Source organism: Salvia splendens, chromosome 6, assembly GCF_004379255.2.
Source record: "Salvia splendens isolate huo1 chromosome 6, SspV2, whole genome shotgun sequence".
In the NCBI taxonomy this organism is placed as follows: domain Eukaryota; kingdom Viridiplantae; phylum Streptophyta; class Magnoliopsida; order Lamiales; family Lamiaceae; genus Salvia; species Salvia splendens.
The window spans coordinates 24681046-24699090 of NC_056037.1; positions in this window are offsets into that span (position 1 = coordinate 24681046).

Sequence of the window (18045 nt, forward strand, 5' to 3'; positions counted from 1 at the left end):
ATATAAAATGTTTTCGGCATGAGCCCATTGGGTACAACAAGTACTCAGCCCTGCATATTTCTTTTCTTTATGTGTAGGTTGAGCGGGATGTTGCGGAGGATGTTGAGTTGGCCTAAGAACCTAGGATGCGTTGTGTCTTCATACATAGGCGTTATCCTTGACTCTCTTTAAACCTTTTTTTTCCTCTGCTATATTAATAACTATGTCTCAAGACTTTAAATCGTTTCCGTATTGTGTTTGAACATGTATGGTTGTGTTAGGTTTTAACCAAGTAATTACGTCGTCGTTTTCGAAAACGGTGTTTTCTGTGAATTAAATTAAATGTTTTACTTTAGAAGTTAATTGGGTTTCTTTAAGTTTATTTTCTCCTCTGTTTCTTTTAAAAGTATTTATCATGAGTCATTTCTAATTAATAGTAAAATTTTAACTTTAAACTTCTTTAAACAAAAATGTTTTTTTTAAACTTCATTTAAAATGTTGTCCTTGCATGTTGGTCACGATCGCCGCGTCCGTAATACCCCTAGTATGGGCGGTCGTGACAACATCCCTATCTCGATTGCGCGTGGTGCGATCCGTCTTGGCGCAAGCGCCGACGGATTGCACGTCTCGTACGATCGAGTAATTCAAGTTCTTTGATTTGAGAGTTCTTGAGTTCATCATGCATAATAAATTAAACAAAACACCAAGAACATGTTGTTAGGATTGGTATACTGAAAAGCACATTTCGAGCATGTTGCACGGATAGAATTGCTTGTATACAATAAACTCTACAATCCACTTTTAACCTAAGGCGAGAAGAAATAATTTTATCGCATTGGTGTTTGCTTATGCATTTATAAGATGTTTCTCAAACATTTAAATGTATAAGAAGCAAATAAGTCTAATTCTTCTGCATAGTAGACTGGTCGTGAACAACGTTCACAGAAGGTGACGCAGTCGGTCCTTTGCAGAAGAGAAATAGAATTTCACAACCTAGATAGGATTTGGCTACCTATCGTGAAAGGTTGCAGTGTCAGTCCGCATGTTTCCTTACCTTAGGAAATAAACGACACCGGTGTGGTATAGCACTGAAGGATCTAACAGTTGAGATAAGTCTTTCTTGCTATTTACTGAAAGACGAGGTCTCGGTGATTGTTATTTCTTAATCATTGTTGATATAACATTGAGCATACGATATTGATTATGCAATACTTTGATTTATCAAATGGTGCGGATTTTTCGCAATCCAAGAATCCTGATATCTTGGGTAGTGGTGATCTATGTCTAGAGGTGCTAGTATTGTTATTGCAATGAATCGTGTGTTGGGTGAGTCCAGTTTGATAATATCCTCAAGAGGTGTTCGAAAAAGGTTTTATTATTCAGAAACCCGGCCGGTTGGAATTTATTCCAGAATAATAAATAAAGATTTTGAACTAGACAACTCTTGGAAAAAGATATTAATTAATTAAAGTCAAATAGCAGACTTAAATTAATTAATGGATATTTATATCTTAAACACGAGAAATAATAAATTAAAGAGGTAAAGCCCGGATTACTCGTAATTTGGGATTGGACGGGCAGTCAATATTATTATTCTATAGTGGATGATAATAATATTCTATTGGACTTGTATTAAATTGGGGCTCAATTTAATTAGTAAAAGTCCAACAGGTTTGGCCCAAGTCCAACCTCCATGGATCCCTAATCTGGCCCATCATAACTCTATATAAAGGAGACTAAATAGAAGACAAAAGGGAGGGATTTGACTCTTAATTTTCGTGCTCCCCAGTGGGAGTGGACGAAAAATCGGTTTTTGAGAAAACTGATATTCTGTCTTCTTTCTAGTCAAGCCTTTTTCGATTATGACAAGCTTTGCCCATCCAAAGGTCATTATCTGAGTTCGGGATACAGATTAGAAGATTCGTGGTTGAGTACGAAGAACATTACGTGGAGAAGACGCAAGCAATCGTCGATTCTTTGGAGAATCAGATCGGTAATCCTAAACCGTAGAATATCCTTAAGCATGATTTTTGTGCGTTCTTGTATGCAATTCAATGTTTTACATGTGAATCAGTTAATCCCATAATCAGTCAAATAGATCCATATGTATGATTTATTTGTGAATGCATGTCTTCCGCTGTGCAAGGGGCACCAAACCCCAGCAATTGGTATCAGAGCTAATTTTTGGCTCTGATTATGTGGATTAATTTCATGTTATGTGAATTGCTTGAATGTATGAGTTTCTTTGTTGGTTCGTGTGGATTATTTATCTTATCACAATAACGAAGAATGGTTATACGATGACGTTGCCGAATTGGCAAGCCACGCCGTCGAGAATAGCTGGGATGCGTTGGAAATTAATTCTCCACACACATCACTAATTAATGTAATCATTACTTGGTAATTAATACATGTTGAATCAATTCGTACACAATTGTACGTGATTTGAATCAAATCAGAATTCGATCGTTGTGTGGCCGAGGACGGTGGTTTGCACAATTGCACATGTGCATCGCCGGCGGCTGCAGATACGACAGGAACGGCAGCGGAGACCACCGGTGATCCGGCTCGGGGCGATGACGCAGCAGTGTTGTCAACATAGAGACGACGCAGCGTCAGGTGCGTCCTCGAGAGCAGACGGACAGCAACGCAGCAGCAAGGCGGCGGCGAAGTCGACGTCGCAGCAACGATGACGTCTCAGCAGCAGCTCCAGAGATGCAGCAGCACGTTGATGATGATGGTCACGCAGGCAGCAACGCCGATTTTCGAGTGGGAGCCCTTCTCGGGCAGTTTCCGGGCTCGGAGAAAGCTGTTGTCGCATCCACTGCGAAGGCGACGTCGCACCAGCGACGACGCAGCAACAGCAGCTGCGCCGGAGAAGATGCAGCAGCGGCAGCGGCTGCGGGTTCAGTTGGAGTCCAGCCGAGCCATGCAAGGTTTGGTCAACAGTTAGGGTTTCCTAAATTCTTGGAACTAACTTTGGATTTAATTCAAGATATGATTTTGGAATAATATTTGAATATATCTTAGGTGGATTATCTAAAATTTAATTTTTAATTAAATTATGGATTAAATTTGGATTTTGTCCTTATTTTATGGATTTAGATATATTTAATTATATCTGGAGAAATCCTAGATAAATTTGGATAACAATTAATTTTATTGTCTTATGGATTTATATAGATTTAATTCTATGTGAATAAATCCTAGATTGACTAAGATAAACATTAATTAAGTTTATCCATATCTTGTAGATATTGATAGATTTATATCTATCTAGAATATATCTTAGTAGATTTGGATGATTAAAATCCATGTTTATCTTTATCTTGTGGATATTTATTTCTATTTAGAAAATATCCTATTAGATTTAGATAATTAAATGTATCTATATCTTATAGATATTGATAGATTTATATCTATCTAGAATATATCTTAGTAGATTTAGATAATTATTAATCCAGTATTGTAATTATCATTTGGATTTAAGATAGATTTAGTTCTATCTAGTTAAATCCTAGTTGAATTAATTAATATTAATTCTAGTTTATCTTAATTTTATGGATATAAATAGATTTATTTCTATTTAGAAAATATCCTAGATAAATTTGGATAATACAAGATAATCCTTTTTTTCTAATTGAATTTTTGATAAAATTAATTTTATCTAGAATAAATCCTAATAGATATGATATATTCTAGGTTCTTATTCTAAATAATCTAAGATTTCTTTAAATCTTGGAATGATTGGGTTTTATCTTCGTCTTATGGATTTGGAGAAATTTGTTTTTATCCTGAAATATCCTGGTAAGATTTAGATAATGATAATATAAGGTCAGTTTTATCTTGAATTTTAGGATTTGATTTTACCCCTGTAAAATCTAGAATAATCCTAAGAGGATTTAGATAGATTCAACTCTATCTAGATAAATCCTAAATTAATTTGGATAACTATTATCCAAGATAAATTTTAACAAATCTGAAATTCCTATTTTGGATAAGATAAGGGATTAATTATTTAATTCCAATAATTATCCAGTGAGATTAATTACCATGAATTAAATGGACTTATCTGTTTATTTGGTGTTAATCTGGTTTAAGCGGATTATCTGCCTTTTCTGCTTATGTGATAATTATGCAAAAGCCATGTTTAAAATGACTAAACGATAATTACAACAGTGCGTTGTATATGGTCTCCATAAATTGGTCTATATATGAAGCAGTTTCTAATATTATCGCGACCCACCTTAGTGGGAGCAATAATCCTACGAAATAGCAAGTTCATAAGATTAGACTTCTTAATAGTAAATTGTTTAAACTAGAAGCGAGTTTCTAATATTATCGCGACCCACCCTAGTAGGAGCCATAATCCTGTGAAATTGCAAGTTTCATATGTTTAAACATATTTATAAGATAGCTATGGAATTTTGTTAGTGGCGTACGACCTTCCCTAGAAGGAGTATCAAAACAGAAATGAAATTCCTAGATGCAAATATTTATGGTAAATGCTTAGGCAATATTTGGCGGCCATGCCACCTTAGTGGTCTCTGGACTATCCGTCGGTATTGTGACCAGGAAATTGTTGGAATCTGAATTTGTATGACCTCCCTAGAGGCGTACTTATTTTGGTTTTGGCAGCTGCGAGATACATAAATTGTTTTGTGGTTGTTTGCAATTATGTATTAAGCATAGTATGTGATAAATATTTTTATTTCTTCTTAGCCAAATTCTTAATAATGTCTGCGAACCTTAATGAAATCAAACTCGAAGGCCAAAATTATGTAGACTGGAAATATTAAATGGATACGATTCTCATTGCTGAAAACTTAAAGTTTGTACTCACCAATTCATGTCCTCCATTTCCTCGACAAAATTCTATAAAGAAAGTCCAAGAATGCATTTCATGGATGTACTTGACAAGTTCTTTGAGATAGAAGGTCAAACTACTTTCTTTTAAGTAGTAAGACACGTCTTGGTTTATATTGATGAAAGAGGGATATCCAATGAGGACGTTGTCCAGATTCTGTTGAAACATCCAAAAGAGATAGAATGTTTTGAGGAATCTTCTGATTCAGTTACTCAAATAGTTTCTACACTCAGTTCATCGCCAAATATAATAGGAAGTGATTATATGAAGGTTAGTACTTAAAAGTTAGAAACCTTCTACATGATATTCACTTTATTACTAATAGAGGAAGATATCATGATAGATGACAAATTCGTTAAAGCTGCATCTTTCATATGTCTTAGTTCAATCAAACAGAAGACTAGTAATGGAAAGAGGGAAGAGCTGAATTGTCATCAATGTCTGCTCAAAACAAGAAAGACAAGAAAAATTTTGGTGAAAATGCAAAGAGAAGATGCATTGTGAGTCGGATTGACCTCTTCTACAGAAGGACAATGACTTAGATAACAATGCAATTTCTAAAAGAGAGATCTAGATCCAGTTGGGCAGTTGTTGCAGTGGGAGCTATTTATTTATGCTCACTTTATTGTTTTGTTTTGATGTTAGAGATTTTGTTTTATTGGTATAGTCTTGTTTAGAATGAATTTATATTCAGTTTCTAAACTCATTTATGATTCTACGATGTTCAATTTCATTTTATAATGCTTGCATTATTGAGAAATGTGGATTGAATATCAATCATGGTACCATAGAAAAACAAATTATACATCATAGTATCTAAACAATGTAATTGCAACAAGATTGAGTTTAACACAACAGTTCAACTTCTTATACAATGAACAATAAAGTATTTATGGCACTTAGACTTAAGGCCAAGAAAGTACTTAGTAATTGTTCAAACTGATTTTGTCTAACTCAAATGACTATCGAGATTTTAACAACTTGCTTGTTAAATAGCTTGAAGGTCAAGAAAGTCTGGTTGATGCACTAAAAGTTAGAATCCTTTGGTGGTTCAAGGGATTCAGAATACTTATAGAGATGCAAGATAGAAAGACTAGTAAGTCTCAATGGTTTATACCATGGGAGACGAGCAAATGAGTTAAGATCAGTAGTGGGAGTTAAATCCTAGTTGACTACTCCTAGCATTCTTCTAAAGAATGGGATAGTCATATAAGAAGATATCGAAGTCTCTCAAAGACAAGTTCGATAAGTGAACATTTTTACTCAATAGAACCTTATCATTGATGGGATATACGTTGGAAACAACGAGTTATACCTTAAAGAAACTACCATAACATCACTACCTTCTACAACACATGAGTTGTGGACTAGAGGTAAGTTTAGTCCAGCACATCTCAAGGTGTGGAGTTATTCCTAGACATGTTTTGGAAAAGGTATCCAAGTAATTGGAGTTGTGTACTGAGGTATGTTTTAAGGTTGTCCCAAATGATAGAAAAGGTACAAATTCTATAATCTTCCACACAAGATAAGTGTTTGTTTACACGAATACTAGATTCTTTCATGAAGATTATGTGAAGAACTACAAGCCTAACAAGCATGATAATTCTCAAGATAATAAGAATATATATTTTTCATCTTAACCAAGAAGTCATACCATTAGAAACTTATGCACTAAGAAAATCAACTTTTGTACCTAAGATTGTAAGAGTCGTGTCGTAGTGGGAGCGTTCTTTGCGAACATAATAAGTTCATGGGTCTAGAAGAGTCTTAAGACTCAGTCCTAGATCAACTTGAACATAATCCCTGTAACTACAAGGACGCAATGACTTATTCAGATAATCATTCTTGATAAGATGATAGATTTTGAATAACAATCTTAAATAGACAAGAATGTTTGCAAGACTTGCGATACTACCCATAGACTATTTCAGTCAGTGGGAGCTAGTGGACCTGCAAGTGTAAGCATGGATCTCAAAAGGCTAGAATAATGGCAAAGAGTTATACCCAGAGAGAATTATATTCTCGTCTGCTATTTTTGCCTAAGTCGATCTGTATATTGTCTATTGTAGCCTACATAAATTAGGATGTATGTACTATGATTGTTAAGACATGTTTCTTTGAGTAGAAGTCTTGAGGAGATCATCTGCATGGAACATCTTAATGGTTATGTAATACAGGGTAAGAAAGTTGAAAGTGCACTATATTTGGTATTCTTGGTACTCTACGATGATAACATCTATAAAAGTTGATAAACAACTAAGAGGGTTATCTAGCGTAGCAAACTGGTCGTCTACCCAGTTTAAGGATGATGGATTTAAGATAATCTAGTTACATTCTAAGCATCTATGTCATTAGATTGCTAGAAAAAGAATGTATGTTTTCTTAAAGAATCCTACATCTACACAATACTTAGACACTTTAGCATTGAAAATTCCAAGAAAAGGTTTTTCTTTTTTCTAGACGGAATTATTTTGTCTCTAGTCAAGTGTTTTTTGACATTGAATGAGATCAAGAAGAATGAGACAAGTTCCATAATCGGAAGTCTCATGTATGCTATGATGTGTATTAAGTTAGATATTAGTTTTGCCGTTGGCATAGAAGCATGATATCATTTTAACCATGGCCAAGGACATTGGATTGGGTAAAGAATATACTATAGTACTTGAAGAAGACTAAACGGTATGCTCTAGTTTACCAGATATCCATGTTATGTCCTTTAGGTTACATCGACTCGATTTTATAATTGATCGGTGATCGAGTCATCCTCTGACTATGTGTTCACTCTAGGAGTTGAATACTAAGACATGAAGGAGTGTTGATCAAATCATAGACTCTATCATGAAAATTACAAGTGTGGTTTCATCGGAAACTACTAAGGTAGTTGTTCATCTCAGTAATTTCCTAATAGCTTTGACCGTGATTCCTACAATCCACTTTAACCCAAGGCGAGAAGAAATAATTTTATCGCATTGGTGTTTGCTTATGCATTTATAAGATGTTTCTCAAACATTTAAATGTATAAGAAGCAAATAAGTCTAATTCTTCTGCATAGTAGACTGGTCGTGAACAACGTTCACAGAAGGTGACGCAGTCGGTCCTTTGCAGAAGAGAAATAGAATTTCACAACCTAGATAGGATTTGGCTACCTATCGTGAAAGGTTGCAGTGTCAGTCCGCATGTTTCCTTACCTTAGGAAATAAACGACACCGGTGTGGTATAGCACTGAAGGATCTAACAGTTGAGATAAGTCTTTCTTGCTATTTACTGAAAGACGAGGTCTCGGTGATTGTTATTTCTTAATCATTGTTGATATAACATTGAGCATACGATATTGATTATGCAATACTTTGATTTATCAAATGGTGCGGATTTTTCGCAATCCAAGAATCCTGATATCTTGGGTAGTGGTGATCTATGTCTAGAGGTGCTAGTATTGTTATTGCAATGAATCGTGTGTTGGGTGAGTCCAGTTTGATAATATCCTCAAGAGGTTTCGAAAAAGGTTTTATTATTCAGAAACCCGGCCGGTTGGAATTTATTCCAGAATAATAAATAAAGATTTTGAACTAGACAACTCTTGGAAAAAGATATTAATTAATTAAAGTCAAATAGCAGACTTAAATTAATTAATGGATATTTATATCTTAAACACGAGAAATAATAAATTAAAGAGGTAAAGCCCGGATTACTCGTAATTTGGGATTGGACGGGCAGTCAATATTATTATTCTATAGTGGATGATAATAATATTCTATTGGACTTGTATTAAATTGGGGCTCAATTTAATTAGTAAAAGTCCAACAGGTTTGGCCCAAGTCCAACCTCCATGGATCCCTAATCTGGCCCATCATAACTCTATATAAAGGAGACTAAATAGAAGACAAAAGGGAGGGATTTGACTCTTAATTTTCGTGCTCCCCAGTGGGAGTGGACGAAAAATCGGTTTTTGAGAAAACTGATATTCTGTCTTCTTTCTAGTCAAGCCTTTTTCGATTATGACAAGCTTTGCCCACCCAAAGGTCATTATCTGAGTTCGGGATACAGATTAGAAGATTCGTGGTTGAGTACGAAGAACATTACGTGGAGAAGGCGCAAGCAATCGTCGATTCTTTGGAGAATCAGATCGGTAATCCTAAACCGTAGAATATCATGAATTAGGATTTTAATTCCTTAAGCATGATTTTTGTGCGTTCTTGTATGCAATTCAATGTTTTACATGTGAATCAGTTAATCCCATAATCAGTCAAATAGATCCATATGTATGATTTATTTGTGAATGCATGTCTTCCGCTGTGCAAGGGGCACCAAACCCCAGCACATGCTTCGCAATCAAATTGGACATGCATACATGAATTTCACGAAATTTAAATCCAAATAATCAGAGCCAAAGACCGGCTCTGATACCAATTGAAGGGGTTGGCAGCGGAAGCGTGCATAAATTATCCGATCATATGAATTTGATCTATTTAGCAGATTATTTAGACAAATTCTATTCACGCAATTATCACATGTATCATGCTCATAACTTGAATTAAAACATGCTTTAGCATATAAAATCCCTAAAACATGCTTACTACAGAATTAGCTAATTTACCTCGTTGATTCAATCAAGAATCGATGATGGCTTGCTCTGTCTCCACCTGAAGATATTCAATACAAGACCTCGGATCTTCTGACTGGTGTCCCCGACTATACGCTGATATTTGTGTGGGAAAATCTCACCAACGTACTAGGACTCGAATAATGGAAGAGAGAAACTGCTCACGGAGGAGGCACAAATTTCGAACTCTCTCCCTCTAGAGGGGGACGAAATTTTTATTTTAAAAAAAGTTAAGTATTTTCTGTCTCATTTATTCTCCTATTTATATTAAGTCACAAATTGGGCCCAGTCAGGGATCTAAGGAAGAATTGGATCAGGGCCTCAACCAATTAGCTTTTTACTAATTAAATTGAACCCACAATTTAATATAAGCTTATATTGGAATATTACAAGCAGCCACTACAGAAGTAATATTGCACTGCCTTTCCAAATCCAAAAATACAAGTATTCCGGGTTTCCTTTATTTGCGTTCAATTCATTTCCCGCGCTTAAGATAGAAACATCCATTAATTAATTAATGTCTACTATGGACTTAATTAATCAACATATTTAATCTCTAAGAGTGGACTTAGCAAGAAACTCTTATTTATTATTCATAGAGTAATCAAACTCCAACTAGATAGGTTCCGAATAATAAAACCTTGTTTCGAGCTCCTCTTGTGGATGTTATCAAACGAGACTCTCCTCGCGCACGATTCAACGTAATAGCAATCCTAGCACCGCTAGATAATGATCACCACAACCCAATATACCTGGATCGTTGGGGTACGAAAAACCCGCACCTTTGGTAAGTCAAAGTAGTAGATACTCAATATCGTATGCTCAATGCTAACGTACATTGATTAAGAAATTATTATAAAGACCTCGTCTTTCAGTAGATAGCATAAAGACTCGTTTTGCTGTTAGATCCATTCAGTGCTATACCACACCAACGTCATCTTATTTCAATAAGGCTTAGAAATAATCGGACTGACATTGCAACCTTTCACGATAGGTAGTCTAGGCCTATCTGGGTTGTGAAATTCTTCTTTTTCTTTGTTCAGAACTGACCGTGTTACCTTAAAGTGGACGACGCTCACAACCGGTCTACTAGAACAAAGACTTAGACTTTGGTACGTTCTTATACATTTAAATATGCAATAAACAACCATTAAATGTAAAACATAACAACATTATGACAAAAATAATTTGTTTTATTCATAGGAAAATAACAAGTAGAGTTTTACAGTATCCAATCACTCGAAAGGTGATTTCTAGTATACAAAACCCTAACATTTGCGGCCCTACTCAGACCCGAATTCGTTTCACAACTCAGCCATATAGCCTAACGGAGCAAGCTCAGACGAACTAGGCATCAAGCAACAATTTCATAAACAAAACATCATGGCATGACATAACATTTAAACCACCCTTATAAGACCACAATATATTTTCAGAAAATAAAGAGATTTGAAAAAGAAAGCCCACCTCGTTTGCTTAAAAAATTCAATATCCACTTAAGGCAACCCTCGTTCCTTGTGCTCACGTACACACAATAACCCTTGCCAAACCACAATACAAATCAGCCTTCCATCAAGTCACATTATCATGCATGTCCTATCGTTCCTTTTATCATTCTCTTAAATTACCCATCCCAACATTCATCAACATAAGGAAAACATGCCATAATATTTCTCAACGTGTCACACATAATCACGTCATATGATACATTCCTAAATCGTACATGCATCATATAATTCACTCAAACATGGCAACAAGTGATATTTCCACGTAACAACAAATCTGGCAGAACTGCGCGGTTGGTTTGTAAAAATCACCAAAATCCATCCGACCTCATATGAAGTTAAACTTTGGTCACAACACAGTAGACACATTTAAGTTCATCCAGTTAAAATGTTACACCAAAATCACGTCATTTTGTCAGTCAAAACAGTAATGTAACTCTCTAGTCGGAACACAAAATTCTGGCAGCACTGTGCAGTTCAATTGAAAAATTCACCAAAATTTCATCCGGTGTCCAATGAGGCTGAAATTTTCACACAACTCAGAAGACACTTCAATTTCATCTAGTAAAAAAAATTCACATCAAAAGGAGGCCATTTGATTGGTCAAAAAGAAAATGAAACTTTATGGGCGAGAATACAAGTTTATGGCAGAATTGCGCAGTCAACTTCAAATATTTATTACAATTTCATCTTTCGTCAAAAGGGGCTGAAATTCACACTCAAAAACAGAAAACACCTTGAAGTTTACTCAGTTAAAATTTCGTGTCAATATTTGATCGTTTGGTTGGTCAAACAAACATCGGAATTTACTATCCGAACACCACAGTTTTCAGGCTTCACAATTTTGAAATTAGGGTTTCTTCCCCTTTCATCCAAATACAATTTTTTTCAGGCTTCCAACACACAATATTCTCACAATCACGATCTCATATAATCACACATCATTCACCAATGATTCATTCAAACTTCACACATAATCAATCAAAATCGCATATTCACAATTGTTCTCCTACAAACACAAATCCCCACCAATTAATTATGCGATCTAAGATTCCTACACTCACTATATGCATGAAGGAATCAAGAACAAGGTTTTCAATGGTGAAGATGAGGGAAAAGATTCAATTATACCTTCTTGAATCGAAAACCAAACGGTAGAAGCAAAGATTGATACGATTCGTCGGGAACTCTTGAAAATCAAACTCCAATGGATGCAAGAACAAGGATTGGAAGGAATTTTGAAGAGGATGAAGGGATGGAGAGGAGAGTGGCGTGTGGAGAGAGGGAGAGGATGGAGGTGGACGAAAATTTGAGGGAGAAGGGGGCTAGGGTTTAGTTTAGGTGATTAAATAGTCTTAGGTTTAATCCCATAAATTAATTAATTAATTAATTGTGGAGGAATAAAATAGAGGCCAATAAATAAAATCCCACAATTAAAAGGAAGGCAAGTTTTCGAAAATTATGGCTAGAAATTCAATGAGGAATTTATTTGGTATTTACTTGGAGAGGAATAGATTCCCAATTTAGGAAATAAAACAATGAATATTCCATAAACAATGGAACAAAATAAATTAATCTCCAAGTAGGAAATAATGTGGGAGGGGGCGAAAATTTTGATGGTGTGCACAAGGAAATTATTTAAATCCTCAATTAAATAGAATATGATTTAAATTTGGTAATTTCTTTATAGGAAAAGACTCCAAAAAAAAAACGTGTGGGATGGAGACACAATAGAAGAAAAATATTCACATCCCAATTAATATGACTTAGGTATTAATTTGGTATTTAATTGAATAAAAGGAATTCCACAAAATAGGAAACAAATATATTCTCCTCTACAAATAGGGGGGGGGGGGGAATTGGCTTAATTAGCCACAAGGAAAGAATTCAACTCTTAATTTAATTGGGGTGAGGGAATAAAATGTGGCAAGATTTAATTGGATTTAAAATAGCTAAAGGAAATCAACAAGGTACCAATTAAATCAAAGAAACTAATTCATCCTCCTAATTAAAATAGAGAATATTCGAAACTCACAAAAATAATAGTTTAGAGTTCAAATTTCATGTAGCACAATTTAGGGATAATTTGATTTGGATTTAATTTGGATGAATATCCCAAAACAATTAATTAAATCCAAGAAATAATAAAATTTCCAATAATTGAAGGGGCCGACAATAGCCACTTTATTTGGCTAGAACAAGATGCATGATCTTATTTAAATTGATTTTCCCCACATTAAAATATAAATAGCACTTCATTCCAATTCCCCCATAACGATTTATTCCACATAATCAAACTCAATCACGTAGCAACCATTTAAATTTCATAAATGAAATTTCCAATCGACATATATTAAATAAAGGTCACAAAAATTTTGGGATGTTACAAAAAGGCAGTTTTCAGATCCGGATATCACTTTTAACCAAATCACCTACAGTACATTCTCTTCGCTCTCCCATACCACTCAAGATTCAGACCTTTCCCTCAAATCATCACCTTCTTCACCAAAACCTACCACCATTACCAGAAACAATGTTAATTGAACAACTCCCAACTTCATCCTCCTCATCCAGTTCCGGTGCCGACAGTGAGGACCGGAGAACCTCGCCCCGAGCCCAAGTAGAAAGCCCTAGCCCATCTTCTCAAGCACCATCCACGACCAGACCCTTGCCAGCCAACTGCCACCTCCCTCTACAAGCTCTCCTCCGTCTCGACGCCCATCATCTTCCCGGCCACCCTCAACATCTCCGGGTCAAAACAATTTTATTTTTATTTGTTTTTGGTATGTATAACTGATTTTCTGCTCCACCTCACACTTAGACCTGTGTTGGGTCTAAGTGTGAGAAGTTATGCATGCTCGTTTTGCTATGTTTTGCCTATGTGTTTTGTTTGTTGTTTTTCTGGTCTAAGTGTGAGAAGTTTTCCTTAGTTTCTGTTGTGCCGTTGCCTAACCCTTTTTCCACTGCATCCAGTCCATCGAGGACGAGTTCATATGTAGTGGGAGGAGGGAGGGTTAGTTCCAGAAAATAAAAGTCATACATGTCAGAAATTTTGAAAACACAAAATATCAGTTAGTAATAAATAGGCAATATGCATGAAATTGGATAAGTGAAAGATTTTATTACTTTGGGAAGAGTTAGAGAAAGGAATCAAGTTAGAGAAAGGAATCAGTATGTTTACATGTAGAAACTTGATTGCAAAAACCTGATCAGTTTGAGCGACGCAAGTATGATGAAAATGCTCAATTTCTTTTAAAAAAAACACTTACTGTGAAGCTTCTCTATATGTGAGATATAAGCCAAAGTAGAACACTTTCTACTATTGTTACAAAGGAAAAATTTTTACGAGAGGCTGAATTTTTTATATCTAGATGAAAATTAGGACTTAACCAATTTGAGCCTTTTCTTCTTTCGCTCCACGAACCCGCCTCGTCAAGCAAGGCACCCCTTAGTTAACCAAGTTGAGCCCATACACTTTTACCCTTTCTTTGATAACCGAGACCCACATCCATATACTTTTTATAAATACGTGAGGAAAATGGGTCAGAGAGATGAGTCATTTCAAAGAAAGGGGTAGTACGACAGAAAGTAAAAATAAAAGGGTAGCCGGGTTGAGCGAGTTAGTCAACAAGGTTGATCAAGTCAGATATCAAGTCAAAAAAAAATATTGTTATCGAGAAATGTTTGAGAAAAAGAGGGCAGGAAAAGTTGTAACCTGACCCGATAAGTCGGAAGTTAAAAAAATAAGCCAAAAGTTAAAGGCTAGAATTCACCACTTGACCAAGTAAGATATCTAGTGGCAAAATAAATAGTTCAAATCTTTGGTTTCTTGACTCAGGGGTTTTTTCTTTTTGCAGTTTATATTTTTAAACTTAGAACCCCTAGGACCCTACCTTGATACACCACTACCCTTAAGCCTCATTACACCCGAAACAAGGACCTTAAGGAACTATCTTGTGTAATCCGATTCGAGATATTAAATTTGTGGCAATACCGAGTGAACAGTCCTAACATCTCTGGTGAGAAATGAGTGACTGAGTGAATCCAACAGTGGTTTTTAAATTGAGCAATCTTGACGAAATGACACCTTGGTCAAGTAAAAGCAAAAAGAAAGAAACATAAGCTGCTGGCAAATGGATTGACCTCGACCTCGGGTATGATTGTTGGAAATTTATTCGATCTAATGCATCTATGTGAATATGTGTTTTTATTTCGAGTCTTGTTTTCCTTTTTCGTTTTCTTTTAATAAGTAAACCATGCCTGAAATTTTGCCTTATCTTTTTCTTTTCTTTTTTTCTTTATACATGGGGACAAGTATGTTTTAAGTGTGAGCAGTTTGATAGGGCTCATTTCATGCATCAGTTTGGGGTTAAAATGTATGCTACTTGATCGGTTTTATCGCGCAAAACAAGTGTTAAATGTGCAGAAATGCCACTTGACCAAGGCAACTGTTAGGATTGGTATACTGAAAAGCATATTTCGAGCATGTTGCACGGATAGAATTGCTTGTATACAATAAACTCTACAATCCACTTTTAACCCAAGGCGAGAAGAAATAATTTTATCGCATTGGTGTTTGCTTATGCATTTATAAGATGTTTCTCAAACATTTAAATGTATAAGAAGCAAATAAGTCTAATTCTTCTGCATAGTAGACTGGTCGTGAACAACGTTCACAGAAGGTGACGCAGTCGGTCCTTTGCAGAAGAGAAATAGAATTTCACAACCTAGATAGGCTTTGGCTACCTATCGTGAAAGGTTGCAGTGTCAGTCCGCATGTTTCCTTACCTTTGGAAATAAACGACACTGGTGTGGTATAGCACTGAAGGATCTAACAGTTGAGATAAGTCTTTCTTGCTATTTACTGAAAGACGAGGTCTCGGTGATTGTTATTTCTTAATCATTGTTGACATAACATTGAGCATACGATATTGATTATGCACTACTTTGATTTATCAAATGGTGCGGATTTTTCGCAATCCAAGAATCCTGGTATCTTGGGTAGTGGTGATCAATGTCTAGAAGTGCTAGTATTGTTATTGCAATGAATCGTGTGCTGGGTGAGTCCAGTTTGATAATATCCTCAAGAGGTGTTCGAAAAAGGTTTTATTATTCAGAAACCCGGCCGGTAGAAATTTATTCCAGAATAATAAATAAAGATTTTGAACTAGACAACTCTTGGAAAAAGATATTAATTAATTAAAGTCAAATAGCAGACTTAAATTTATTAATGGATATTTATATCTTAAACACGAGAAATAATAAATTAAAGAGGTAAAGCCCGGATTACTCGTAATTTAGGATTGGACGTGCATTCAATATTATTATACTATAGTGGATGATAATAATATTCTATTGGACTTGTATTAAATTGGGGCTCAATTTAATCAGTAAAAGTCCAACAGGTTTGGCCCAAGTCCAACCTCCATTGATCCCTAATCTGACCCATCATAACTCTATATAAAGGAGACTAGATAGAAGACTATTTTGAGTGATTTTAATGATTAAAATTCGTGCTCCCTCTCTCAAGGGAGTGGACGAAATTTTCAGTTTCACGGAACTGAAGTTCAGTCTTCTGCCTAGTTAAGTCCTTTCGATTCTGACAAGCTTTGCCCCCAAAGGTCATTATCTGAGTTCGGGATACAAATTAGAAGATCCGTGGTTGAGTATGAAGAACATCACGTGGAGAAGGCACAAGCAATCGTCGATTCTTTGGAGAATCAGATCGGTAACCCTAAACCGTAGGAATTCATGAACTAGTGTTTTGATTCCTTATTTGTGCATTATATGTGTTCTTATATGCAATTGATTGTTTAACATGTGAATCAATTAATCTCATAATCGGTCAAATAGATCTGTAGATCTGATTTATTTGTGTATGCATGACTTCCGCTGTGCAAGGGGCACCAAACCCCAACAATTGGTATCAGAGCCAATTTTTGGCTCTGATTATGTGGATTAATTTTATGCTATTGGAATTGCTTGAATGCATAATTTTATTCGTTGTGCGTTTTTGTTGTTTATTTTTTATTGAATAAATTTAACGATGAAGATCGGCGAATGTATGTGCTGCGTAATTTGGAGAGAATATGTGTTGTTTTCTCTTTCCATTTAATTCCCCAACTATTAATCATTGCGTAATGATTACCAATTGTTTAGATTCACTTGTGGCATGTTTCTATTTTTAATGAATTGCTAATACGTGAATCGGTGGATAATATGGGGAATTCGCACCGCATGATGTTATTCAATTTGTCGTGTTTGTACGTGAGAATGGAATTGGCATTGGTTGAATCTACTTGCGACGTGGGAGTTGCAATGGTGATTCCCGGCGGTGAGGAGATGCAGCGGCGACCAGAGAGAAGGCTACCCAAGCTGGGTTGTCTCGACGAGCAGCAGCGGCTGTGGATGTCAGTGAGAGTCCGGCGGGGCAGGGGCAACGACTAAAACGAAGCTGCAGTGCCAAGCGGGCTGTCGGAGGTGACACGAGAGCAGCGACGGCGACGCAGCAGCATCGACGTTGGGCAGCAACGGCATCCCTCCGTGAGCATCCCCAATAGTGCACGAAATTAGGGTTTGTCCTATGCGCGATGCTCGCGCGGGTCCCATCCGTGCGACGTCACATTGCCTCGTCCCATGACTTCACTTTCCAAAATTGATTAGGGTTTCCAAATCTTAGAATTCAATTTGGAAAATAATTCAAGATATGATTTAGATTAAGAGTTTAATATATCTTTAATTGGATTGTCTAAAATTTAATTTTTAATTACATTATGTATTAATTGAATTTTGTCCTAATTTTATGGATTTGGATAGATTTAATTCTATATAGTTAAATCCTAGATAAATTAGAATAATAATTAATTTTATTATCTTATGGATTTATATAGATTTAATTCTATGTGAATAAATCCTAGATAGACTAAGATAAAAATTAATTAAGTTTATCCATATCTTGTAGATATTGATAGATTTATATCTATCTAGAATATATCTTAGAAGATTTGGATAATTAAAATTCATGTTTATCTTTATCTTATGGATATTTATAGATTTAATTCTATTTAGAAAATATCCTAGTAGATTTAGATAAT